This window comes from Gallus gallus, chromosome 5 (assembly GCF_016699485.2).
Source record: "Gallus gallus isolate bGalGal1 chromosome 5, bGalGal1.mat.broiler.GRCg7b, whole genome shotgun sequence".
NCBI lineage: Eukaryota > Metazoa > Chordata > Aves > Galliformes > Phasianidae > Gallus > Gallus gallus.
This window is the reverse complement of record NC_052536.1, coordinates 35,393,985-35,406,437: the sequence shown is the minus strand read 5'-3', so window position 1 is coordinate 35,406,437 and position 12,453 is coordinate 35,393,985. Positions and strand designations below refer to the sequence as shown.

Here is a 12,453-nt window from a genome sequence, read left to right as displayed (position 1 = left end):
TTCTTTTCCATGCAATGGGGAGAAATTAAATTCTAGATGTGAAATATCCTGCTCTGGGATTTCTGCAGAAACTCTTCTGTTTTTCTTAACAAATTCAATATATGAAATTCAGTGCATCATTACAAGACTTTTCCATCCATCTAAACTGTCATAGTGTAATTGAAGACTGAGGAATGATGACCATCCAGTCCCTCTGAGAGATTCAAGCCCTGATTCAATTTCTAAAGTGCCATTAAAGTCAAGCTTTTTCTTCACAGTATTTTTGCAATGACAGTAGGTGTATCTCAAATGTTACGAGTACTTACAGTAAAGTAGAATGGGTAATTACATTATACAGTATCTTATCACTAAATTCTTAACACGATGTAAAATGCTGTGAGGCAGTCTTGGCTGGAAGTCAAGCTGTCCTGAGGTGGCGTTGCTGGTGAAACTCTTAGCAGTGCTTTGTGAATTATGTGAGCCTGTAGACTTCAGAGAGCTGTGCTTGCTCACAGGGGGAGTACTTGCATTTAAAACAAAGGTATTTAGACCTTATAATGGAAATACCATATTTTTGAAAGAAGCCTTTCAAATATCAGGGACTTTGTTTTATATGTACAACAGTTCTTAACATTGTTGCTCATTTAGTACCATGTGACTCTACATACCTGTAGGTCTTTGGCATTTTGAAGTCTGTTAATGGCTTTTAATTTAAAGACATTCTACTTTCCTTTGCAGAGAGGGTCCTCTGTTAATTGCATTCTTTATTCTGGAGGAATTTTTAAATGTGTTACAGTGATTCTAATCTAAACTTGGCTCATTATGTGAAATCAAAGGGAAGGTACGTATGGTGGAACTAATATCAAAGGAAAGAGGCTGAAAATGAGAATTTCGTTTGCCCTTGGCCGAGCATAAGGATGAATCGAGGAATGAAAATTATTTTTAAAGGCTTTTGGTTTCTGTGGAGCTTCAACTCTCGCAGAAAGGGTGTTTCTAGTATTTTGACAAATGTTAGAGTTATTTCCCTCAGCACAAAGCATAACCTTGTTTTCAGATGGCTGTGTTGAAATTTGACACAATCCATTGCTGATACTTGTGTTAAACCCCAAAATTGACCTGATGAAAATGTGACTTTTTCACATAAATATGACAGTTAATGAATTAGGAACTTTAAGCTGCAGAAGCGTTGGTTTAAGGTAGCATTTTGGAGTGAAAGCCCGGTGTATTGCACTCTACTGTATTTAATCATAATTATCAGATATTTTCCAAACTCAGGATTGAATTAGTGGATGACTGTATAAAATCTTTCTTGGTCATTAATCTTATAATAATAATAATAATAATAATAAAAAGTCTTTCTGTGCACCTCCCCTGTAGTTATAGAGTATTCCAATAGGCTAGACAAAAAAAAGTAGCTCTCAGCTCAAACTGACAGGGTATAAGATACACAGTCTATCTGTATTAGACCACAGAAGAAGGGGCCATACTTTGATGGTCTGCTGAATTCCTGGTATCTACTCAAGTGGAATGGTGGTCTCCACTGAAAGATGAATGTCTACATTCAGAAGGGAGACAGTTTCTGTGGAAGCGAGGCTTTTCAGGTCAGAATGTGGCTGTAGGGTATGCCTGCCATGTGATGTCACCTTGTGCTGAGATCCAAAAGTACGCTGCAGGAGGGTTTGTGCAGCACTGCATTTCCTTGGAAAGAAAATTGTGTAAAGTCACCTTTATGCTGAAAAGAAGGGAAGTGTGTGAGAGAAATCCTAATCAAGCTGAAGCACGCAAAGATGCTGTCGCTCCTCTCTGCACAGTGCAGCATTGCCTATAAGCATCTGCATGGCACATTGGTTTTCAGTACTGCTTCTGCTAAATATGATGTGCACATGTGCTCACAGTCATTCTTTCTTGTATCTTTGGGAAATCATAAGGCTTGCTCAGATGCATGGGTGGGCGTAGTTCAAGGGTTTCATTCCTTGTTCTTTTGGCTGGTAACTGTGATCTGGGGAGCAAATGCTATGCTGGTTGTTGGTCTGTAAGTTGATTGATGATGGCGATATTCCTTTTAAAGCCAACATCTATGCTTCCCATGGTTACATCAGTTTGTGAATGTCTTTACCTGTCACAAGAAGCAGTTCAGTTGGGAAAACCTCTTTTGTCTGATATTTCAGCAACATCGGAACTCTTCATTCAGCTACTGATAAACCCTTTGAACTGTGCATGACAGTGGTTTATACTGCTCCGTGCCTTCTCAGGTAATTTCAGGCCTATATTAGGATAGCAGACCTCAGAAGGACATATTGCATGGCTTATTAAGAGCACAGGCCTACTTCTGCATGGGAAAGAAAGGATATAAGGAAGCTATACAAGTTTATCCAGAAAGTGCCTAGCCTTATGTTAATGATGTTACAGATACATGGTATACAACCACATATAAAGGTTTGTGTTTGTGCCTGCTAGCAAACAGGAAAGGACTGGTGGCAATTGAGGTTGCAGATGATGACAGGGGCTTGAGTGCCCACAGAGAAATCAATATTAGATCCAGAAGAAAGGTGAGAGAGAAAGTAGCAAAATAACTTCTGAGTTTGGGCATATGGAAAGCAGAATTCAGCTTGTTTGGGGAATTGCTAGGCAGAATCACCTGAGAAGCTGAGGATATACTATATGTATTCATTCGTTTATGTCAACTAATTTAACTCATGGGGTGACAGATTGAAAATACAGTGAAAGTGCTTAGATAGCAGTGATGATATGGTCCCAAGGTGATCTTTACGTTTTATTTCTCTCAATGATGTTATAAGTCAATAAAAAGTTATAGTTAGGGAGACCAATAAAAACAGAACAGAAAGCACTATTGTCTGAGCTTGAAAGGAGAAAAAAGGTCAGGAGAAGCAATGACTGCAGTATGGTACAGTCTGTTTCCTGTAAAAACTGAGCAGCCCATCAGTTGAGCAGAATTTTTTTCCTTTTCAATTAGCTGTTTTCTGAATTGGTGTCTTATGGTCTTGTCTCTGATTTTGTTGATGGTGGTCCAAAATTGTTGCAACGTTTTTTCCTCAGAATGCATGTGCTGAGATTCCTGGGTTATCTGCTGGGCTCAAAAGTTGATTCATACTTGTCTACAGCCAGACTTTGGTAGATACTCAGTGTCATTGTTATGAATGACTCTGCTATTAAGAAATCAGAATGTCTCATCTCCTTTTTCAGTGAAGTATTGGTTCCAGAAGAGAATGGAAAGCAGAATCTGATTTCTACTAATTCAATTTGAAGCTGTTCCCTGTGGAACTTGAAAATAGCTTATTTATGAGAGCTGATTGTTCTCATGAAAGGCCTGAAAGAGCAAACCAAAGAAAGAGAACCTGTTATTGCAGACATTTTCTTTCCTTGTCATTATTACAGAATTTCTGTTGATGTTCTTTTTTGAATTCTTGAATGATGTGTGGTTAAGAGGAATTACCTCTTAATAAAAAGGAATACTTTGTTGTCTCACAAACAGTCTGGGATTTTCATCAACAAAAAAACCCACATCATAAAAAACATCTTTTTTTTTTTTTTAAGTGTAAAAACACTTCAGTCAGAGGTCAAGCCTATATATTTTTTGTCCTTTCGCAGTAGGCAAAAGGAGCAGCAGGAGGGTGCTTCTGCTGCTGCTGCTGGAGACAAATTTTTCAGCATCTTTGAACTGTACTGGTTCTGAGAGCTCAACAAAAATAAGTACCTGTTCTACTTTCATTTCTGTTGTCGCTATGTCCAACCTAAAGAGTAAGGGATGTGGTTAGTCTTGATAGCTCAAGATAGCATCACCTTGACTTAAGTTGCAAACTCAGTAATAGGGTCACTTGCCTGAGGAAACCCAGCTACCAGTCCTTGTTTTCACATATAAAGGAACGGGGGAGAGTATCAGGGAGGCTGTACCTTCCTTTATAGCACATCTCAGGCTAAGTATCCCTCAAGCCACTCTGTGTGTTTTGTCCCACATGCACCAGCTTTCAGCTTTTCTTTACTCCTGAATGAAAATTTTTCTCTGGGAATAATTTTCCCATTGACAGCTTAGCTACTGTGACAAGGTAATACCATCTCATCCTTACAACCCCTGCCAGCAGCTCTAAATGCAGTGACTTACATTTTCAGTGACAGCAATCAAGGAATTAGAGCTCACCTCTATGTTGTGGGTGGAGCTCTCCTTTTAATGAATCCACTTGATGTACTGATATAACAAGGCAGAATATTAAGTGGATTGTGAACATCAAACTGCTATGCTTTAAAAGAGCTGCAAGTTTAAGGCCTCTAGTTCAAGCAAGCCTCCTCAGGAAAGCATCGACAAAAGACAGCCCAAGACACAATTGTTTTGTGCCCTAATGAGAATGCTTCTTGCCATCATGAGGTCAGTGAGACTGGGAACTTGCAGTAGTGGAAAGAAAGAAGCTGATTCCTCACATGTCCAGCTGTGCTTTTTTTTGCAGAGCTCTGTTAGTAATGCAAAAAGCAATGCACAATTTTTAAGAGTAGAGTCTATTTTTGTGGCCAAGAACTGTCTACAGTGTTGGGAGTCATAGTGTCTTCTGATCATTCTTGCCTTTGCACGTTTGTCTTTCAGGATGATTTTCATATTAATCACGTACTTATACAAATAAAGGAGCAAACCAGATAATCTGCTGTGGGGTGAGGCCATGTGATTTTCCTCATCTGCAACCACAGGCCTAATTCCATCTAAGCTTGTTCCTACCTGTCCTGTCCAGTGTGTATGAAGACTGTTTCTTTTCTCTTTGCAACAGGTTTTGCATCCCTGAAGATTGGAAGGATGACATAGGGATTCAACAACCTATAGGCTAAACTACCCCAAATAATTTCTTAGAGCTTTCTGAAACTCCTTCTTAGAGCCTTCTGAAACTCTCAGCTGAGGCCTTATCAGTACCAAATAAAATGGAGAAAATGTATTGTGACAAACACATTGTATTCCAATGCTATTAAGTGCTGTTAACTAGCCAGCTATTCTCTGTCTTAAATTAATTCAGTTGGGCATTACTATTTAAATTCAATATTCTACATTAAGTTCCTATTCACTTTGTATCTTCTTTCAGATTGTTTCTCCAATTTATTTTGATTTTTTGACATATAGTACACTTGGAGTTCTCCCTACTTTGTCATACGCAAATTTAACAAACAATTTGTTTATTCTATTGTCCAAATTATTAACAAAAGCATGAAGTGAGGTCGGAGGTGGTGCCATTGTCCATGAAATACCGTGTTTGATGCATTTTTTGACAGGGAGCTGTGGATACCTACCCCTTAGGACTGATGATGTTTGCAGCCATTCTGTAGTAGTGTGATTTAATCTTTGCTTCTACAGCTCATTTATGAGAATGTCATGTTCGGTAACATCAAAAGCTGAAACTGAGTTTTGGCACTTATTTCTTCTTCCATATCCACAAGACCTGCTGGTCTGTTATGTAAGGAGATTCGATTGATTTGGTGTGATTTGTTCTCTAGTACTGTTAGTGGGTTTGTTAGATGGTATAATTTAGTCTTGTAGTTTTCTGGTAACTTAACTTGACAGGTTTTTAATTTCCACCTTCTCTTTTTCCTCCTCCCTTTAGAGATGCAGTAGGTTTTCCATCTGCCAGAAGCTGCCTGTATTCTGAATTCTCCAGTATGTCCATTAACACTACTGAGGTTAATTCCTGAGGTTGTAGAATTATTCTGGGACAAACAACATTATGCCCTATGAGTATGAAAAAAATGTCTAAATAACCTATTCGTCCAAATGGGCCTTTTGAGTTAAAAATTCAACTAATCTGCATTTATTTCACTGATTTTATTTACTTTTCAAATATGTATTTTTTTTTTAAATACCCGAGTTACTCTGCTGTATGCATTTTTACCCCTTTTGTTGTTGATATGATATCAGTGATCTGCATTCTGCCAGTATTTCTATCTACCGTAGTCTCCTATATGATGTAATTTAATATTTTGGACATGTGGCATTTTCTGATTACTTTTGTCTTCTTAATTCCTGTTCCTATTCTAAATTTCCTGTCCCACTAACTGCTGAAGTATTCCTGTTAGTGTTCCTTCCTAGTTACATTTGACTTTGTCTTGCCATTCCTCATTTTGTCCATCGACACTCCTGCTATTATTTTGTACTCATCTTTGGTACTATGACCCAGATTGTCTTCTGTACACTTCCCCTTTTTATCTGAGGTCAATAAACAGCTTGCAGTTTCCTAAGTTACTTTCTTGCTACCCATATTCTCCTTTTCTGCTTTAGAGCCATTTGTGCTCAGATTTTTATTGTAATTTTTTTGAGGAACTGGCACCCTAATTTGTCTTTCCTTAAATTCAAAGTAAGAATTCAATATAGGTATTCCATTCACAAAGATTATCTTCAAGACAAGGTAATTACTACTTTCAGTGCCTCGAATGACCTTGCTGGGTAAGGTGAGTGTGTGGTTTCACAGGAAGCCTCATCCACATAACCTGAGTAAATCCTTGGCATGGCATCTTCATGTTTCTTTTCAGTCATCATAGTTACCACAGACCAGATTTAACTCCCAATCAGGCCCAGATCTCATGACTTTCTCAAAATAAGAGAGAGATTATTTATTTATTTATTTGTTTATTTGCTTTATTAATCTACCTGTTTCTCCAAAATAAACCCTGTCCATTCACTTGTACATAGTATAGCAAGAAATGCAGCCTATGGACAAATACATCTTCCGTGATGCTGTGCACTCCATTCTATGCTCCCTTGGGACCATGGACAGCCCTTGAAATATACTGTTGATCCATGCCAGGTTATGGGTGGAGCAGAAGATAGGGAAGGGAAGAGATTCTTATCAAAGAGGTGAGAGCATGTGTCATAAAGCCACCGAATATGAGGCAAATGGGTCACGTAGCCTCATCAGTTAAAAACTTGATCATTTTTTGCTCTCAACACTGCAACCACTAGAGCATGAAATATTGTTTAACAGTCTTCTTCCCTTATGGGATGCTAGTCACGCATCCTAACAAACACTTTACATGCAATGTCCAAAGTAAAAGGAAGCAGCTTGGAATTTCTGCATGTTATATCCAGAGCTATTAAAGCACATGTGCTGTTATGGCAAGGGAAGATAGCTTCTGATCAGATATATGATGCTTCCCAAGTCACTTTACTCTCACATAGAATGGAAGTGCAGCATAGCAGTTATTTAAAAAAAAAAAAAAAAAAAAAAAAAAGAATATCAGGAGCCCTTAATTAAATCAGCAGATTTCAAAAGGGATGTTTGAGTGACCATGAAATGTGTTTGGGGATGGATAAGATGAAAACCCCCAGGGAAATATTACTCTTCTACTCCCCAAAATGCTGTCCTTCCTGGCAGACGTGTTCACTTTGACTGGTGAAGCTGGGAGAAGGCAGAGCCAGGGCTGAGATCTCCAGAGCTGGGATATTTTCTTTGTGAAGCAGGAAAAAACTGGAGATGGAAAATGGAACTGAGTACCTACCCAGGCTCTCTGATGGGGGTAAGGAAATGAAGCTGCAGGGAGGTTGAGTGGGCACATTATATTGATATAGCTGTTCTCTGAAGCTGAGAATGGAGCTTTGTGTGTTGAAGTGAGGAAAACTGCAGGTTGTCATAAAAATTTGCAAAGTCTACAAATTCCACAGAATCCCTGGGTGGTTTTCTGATATTTAGTGATAAAAGGCCCATTTTCCAAGGGAAGGGGGAAAAAAAAACAAACAAAAAAACAAAAGTGGTGTAAGGTATATAGATTCAAGTAGCAGATAAGATTCTTTTTACACTTGGTGATTTTAATTAGAAGATAGAATAAAAATTAGCAGCATATATTGGCTGCTCTGAGTGATGATGTCCTACTACTTCTTGTGTGTGTGATATAAAAATGACTTGTTTTTTATTCAAAATGGAGCTTCTTTTTTCCCTGAGAGCTTTCCATGCTGCAAGAACTTTTCCTTCAGGATTTGATAAAGAAATAGTGCCTTTGCTGTGGCCACCTGGAAAAAAAAGGATAATAGTTATTACTGTATATATATATATATATATATATATATATATATATATATAAATGTATATATAACAAGTGATGCACAAGTAATTGCTCACCACTCCCTGACCAATGCCCAGCCAGCTCCCTGAACAGCAGAAGGGAGTGAGATGAGCTGCCACCCCCTTCAAAACTCTTTCTGCATGATGTCATATGGTATGGAATATTCCTTTGGCCAGTTTAAATCAGCTGTCCTAATTCTGTTCCCTCCCATCTCCTATGGCCCTTTGCTGTGAATGTCTTTGGCTCTGTACAGCACTGCTTAGCGGCAACTATAAACATTGTTGTGTTATCAACACTGTTTTTCTCCTAGAACCAAAACACAGCATCCATCATACAAGACACTGAAGAAAACAATTCTGTCTCAGCTGAAACTAAGCCAATCTCAATGACAGTAGCATAGCAACAACATAGCTGTGAGTAGAGAACAAGGTCTTTGTCTTGAGTAAGTGCTCTTAATTCCTTTTCTTCTTAAATTACCTAGCTCTGTTCAATTTGTGCACAGGTTAAGTAACAGGTACTAGCAGTGGTAACTATCCCTGTCAGAATGTTGAGAAATCGCAATTCAAATCAGTGGGTTCAATGTCACTGCTGTACAAAGTGTCTGGATTTCACCTTGGGGTGTCTGAACTTTCTGGAGAAAGCAGCTTTGTGTTGTGATGAGTGCAGCCCACTTAACACTTATTCATTCTCCCTCTGTAAATTGTGCTTAAAATTCAAACCTTAATCCACCTAAATCTGCTGAAGTAGAGCTGAGTATTTGTGGAAAAACAGGTAAAAATCTCTTCTCAAAGTGTAAACATTTGTATTTTTCTTGCACTGAGTGTGGATGACTCTATAAAGTGAACTCAGCACTGATGAAGTGTGTGTGTTTGAAAGCTCTAATGCTGGAGATCTCTGTCCTCAAGGCAAATCAACAGAGAGCTCCTGATGCTAAACACTTGGTCAAACAGCTCAGCTCTGCATGAGACCAAGAACTGTGAAAGGTATACTGCCCTGTTTCACTTGGCCCACTGCCAACCATGACTTAGTGAGTTCTGCATCCAGTATAACCTGCAGGACAGGGGAATCCCTTTCCTCAAGAATTCATGATCTTGAAAGGAAGTATAACTCTTTTTGCCCAAATAGGGTACCAAAACACCAAAACAGAGAACCTATAGAGAACGTGATGTGCTTTAGACTCTTAAGAAACACAAGTCAATCCATGCCTATCACCTCTTGTTTACGTAGAGTGCAGATAACCTGAGCTATGACTGCTGGATGTAGTTCCATGTGATTTTTTTTTTTTTTTGTTTTTGTTTTTTGTTTTTAACTGTCTTATTTAGGGCAGCTAGATATGTTGAATGTAAACGAAGAATAAAATTAAAGTATATTTTCTGATTAAAGTCCATTTAGTGTACTTCGTAGTGAGTATCTCTCTGGCAAACTGTCTTGAAAGCTTCTCACGGCTTAGATTGCACTTTAGGCTGCATTAAGGGAGTTGAGTGGAGAAAGCCCTTTGCATTCTCTGAAAGATGTTCCAGTAGGACTTGGTTCCAAGTAGCGCTTGTTTCCATTAGCTTTGAGATGAAGTTTCAGTCCTCTCAAAGCCATAGGAAACCCCACCCTGTACTGAATCAGCTTGGGCTTTCATTCTATCACCCACCTGGTGCTCCTCCAGATGAGACCCTACTTTCTGCTGACTGTTCATGTGGTTACATAGTTGGCACTGTGGAACACAACCAAAAAGTGGAGGGTTCAACTGTCGCATGCCCTAGAAATGTAGGGAGCACGGTTTCCAGTGCTTAACATCCACTGCAGCTCCATTCCCACTAATTTACTGGGGAACCTGGAAACAGCTGAGGAACCAGGGGGTAATCAGGAGAAGGAAAAATATCACAGATTTTTAATTTGTACAGACCTATACCAGTGGTAAACACGATCTCTTTGAGCATAATGAAAATTTCTCCTAGTACTGGATACTCAGATTGGGTCTACACGCTCTTTCCTTCTACTGATATTAACTCTTCCAGTTTTGGTAAAAACAACATGTTAAGCTGAGTATTCAAAACTTTCCTCCAGGGAACAAAAGCATTTCTAAAGGATGGAATAAATACTTGATAAATTGTGAGAGTGTGTCTTTCCAGTGGGATTCTTGGCTTTCATTAGCCTCTAGAAATCCAATTATTTCTTAAAACAATGCATTTTCCTAAAGTTAGTTTTGAAAATTTAGTTTCTACCTCCAAAAGATAAGACCTTTTACTATACTCAGCTACACGGCTACTCTAGGGTTCATCTGGAGTCTCCAGTGCCTCATTTTACGTCCAAACAGACATTAATTAGAGACATTATGCTCTCTACTGCTCCTAGATTTTTCATGCGTCACAGCTGGATTTTGTTTATATTGCAACCCAGTGCCAAGCAAGGCACACCCAGCTCAGTCTCTACAAATAATCAAAATATTTAATAAACAAAATGAGGTTAAACCCGTTCTTTATTTAAGGGGAAAAAGAAAGAAGTCCTTTCAGTCTTGAAAGCCTGCAGTTTTTATTTTCTTTATTTTCTTCTAATTATTTAACAACATTTTGGAGACATAATCCATGTTTTTATGAAGATGAAGGTTGACAAGACTGCTCTTTTCCATTATCCTTCCACTTGTGATCTGTGAGTGTTCCTCTTTCTGCTCTGCTCACTCTTTTCCCTTTCAGTTCCCTCCCATACTGTTAAATTTATGCCCTTCCTGGCGATGCTGAAAATCTATTTCCTGGTACAGCTCATTTTTCTAAACCTTTGGTTGCTTTAACTTTTCCTTTTTTTTAAGGAAGGCTTTTGAGGCAAGTACCTCAGTATTTTAGCTTACGGATAATATTCCTTCTATATTCCAGTTTCATTTTAACATATCCTACAGAATAACAACTTTTTTTCCTTTCCCTGTTTGCTTACCCAGTTCCCTTTTAGCTTTCTCAATATCATCTGAGGATGTTGAGAAATGGTGATCTCAACACACTTGTGTTGAATTTGTTTGGTAAGGATGTTTGTAGATACTTTGGTCTGGAAAGAAATGTAGGGTACTAGTTGTAGACTACCTTGTAGCTCAGCTGGTGTGCAAAGCAGACTTCAGCATGTTGGCCTGCCTTGATCTGCTGTGACGTTACTCCTGATTACTTACTACCTACTCCAGTCCGCAGATTTTGGATGATGAAGGAGGTTTCCCCTCAATGTCAGAGAAGGCCTGGACAACCAGATTGCTGACTCTTGTTGCTGAAGATATTTGGTATGAGGAGAGAGCAAAGATCTACTCTTGTAGCTTTGTACAATCCCATATAAATCTACTTCATGGCCTCCACAGCTATATTCCAGCCCCTGTGCGGTCCCAGGAGGTTGTGGAGCCAAAGAAGGACATTACTTGCACAGCAGCTGAGAGCAGCTTGGATTTTTTGAGAGGAACCAGTTGGAGGAAGGTATAGCTGTGATCAGTTTTTAGTAGGGAGGCTGGACAACACCAGAAAAGAGCTCAGAAAGGAGGATCCCTCAGCTTTTTGTCCGGCTACGTACCCTGATGTTTACAATCCAGTAGTTTTAAAGAAATGTGCTTTTGTGTTGATGTGCAGGTGTGGGTTGATTGTTTGTGCACTTGGACCACAGCACACCTCTGCAGTCACTGCTGTGACTGACCAAAGCCAGCACAAGTCAGGTTTATGTCTAGTTACCATGCTCCAATTACATGGTGGCTTCATGCCTAGTCTAGGAGGTGTTTTATCTCACTGTTCCATCTTCAGCGTTCCAGATACCCTCAGGCAATCTACATATCTACCTGCACAGGGATCACCAGCATGTGATGCAATGTGAAGAGTGGATTGAATCTAAGCTGGCCAGAGCCCATTATTTTAAATGCTTAGTAGCTTCTGAGCTCAACATGGGGGGACAATTAGCTCAGCAACTGTGAACTTCGTAGTTTGTCCTAAAGCTGATATTTTCTGGAGGCAGACAGACAACACGTGCAAGCTCATGTCTTGTCAGCATAATAATATATGTTGAGGTTACAGCAAAGCCAAGTGTATAAAATAAAATGTCACAATCAACAACCAATTAAGCTTGTAATTAACAATGAACATTGCATTGCAAATATTTGCTGAATTGTGCCAATGTGAGATTAATTTACTTGTATTAGAATACCATTGCTTTTATCAGGCTGACACGAATGGAACAGCTTTGTTTGAGAAAAGAGGACCACACTTTCCTAGGTGAGACTTTGGATGTTGGTTTGTGCCTCTTCAATGAGACCCACCATGTCTTTCAGATGGCGGAAAAATAAGTATGATTTTTTGGGCAAATTCTTGAAGTGCACCCTAACAAATTTTTACTCTGATGAGGTCATTACTATTCGTAGTAATCCCCATTCCCAGATTTTACTTGAAGTACAGGAAATCAAAAGGGATCCAGCTGCTAATTCAG

The 12,453-nt window shown here is 39.0% G+C and overlaps 1 protein-coding gene across 3 annotated transcripts in view; it reads left to right on the top strand.

Annotated features, from left to right (window-relative positions):
* Positions 1–10,475: 10,475 nt before the first annotated feature.
* The window catches only part of LOC112532533, a 153,205-nt gene continuing 151,227 nt past the window's right edge, over positions 10,476–12,453 (top strand). For all 3 annotated transcript variants that reach the window (XR_005860489.2, XR_003075428.3, XR_005860490.2), the window contains exon 1: positions 10,476–10,662. The gene's annotated coding sequence lies outside the window, so the exon portion shown is untranslated. The remainder of the gene's footprint in view (positions 10,663–12,453) is intronic.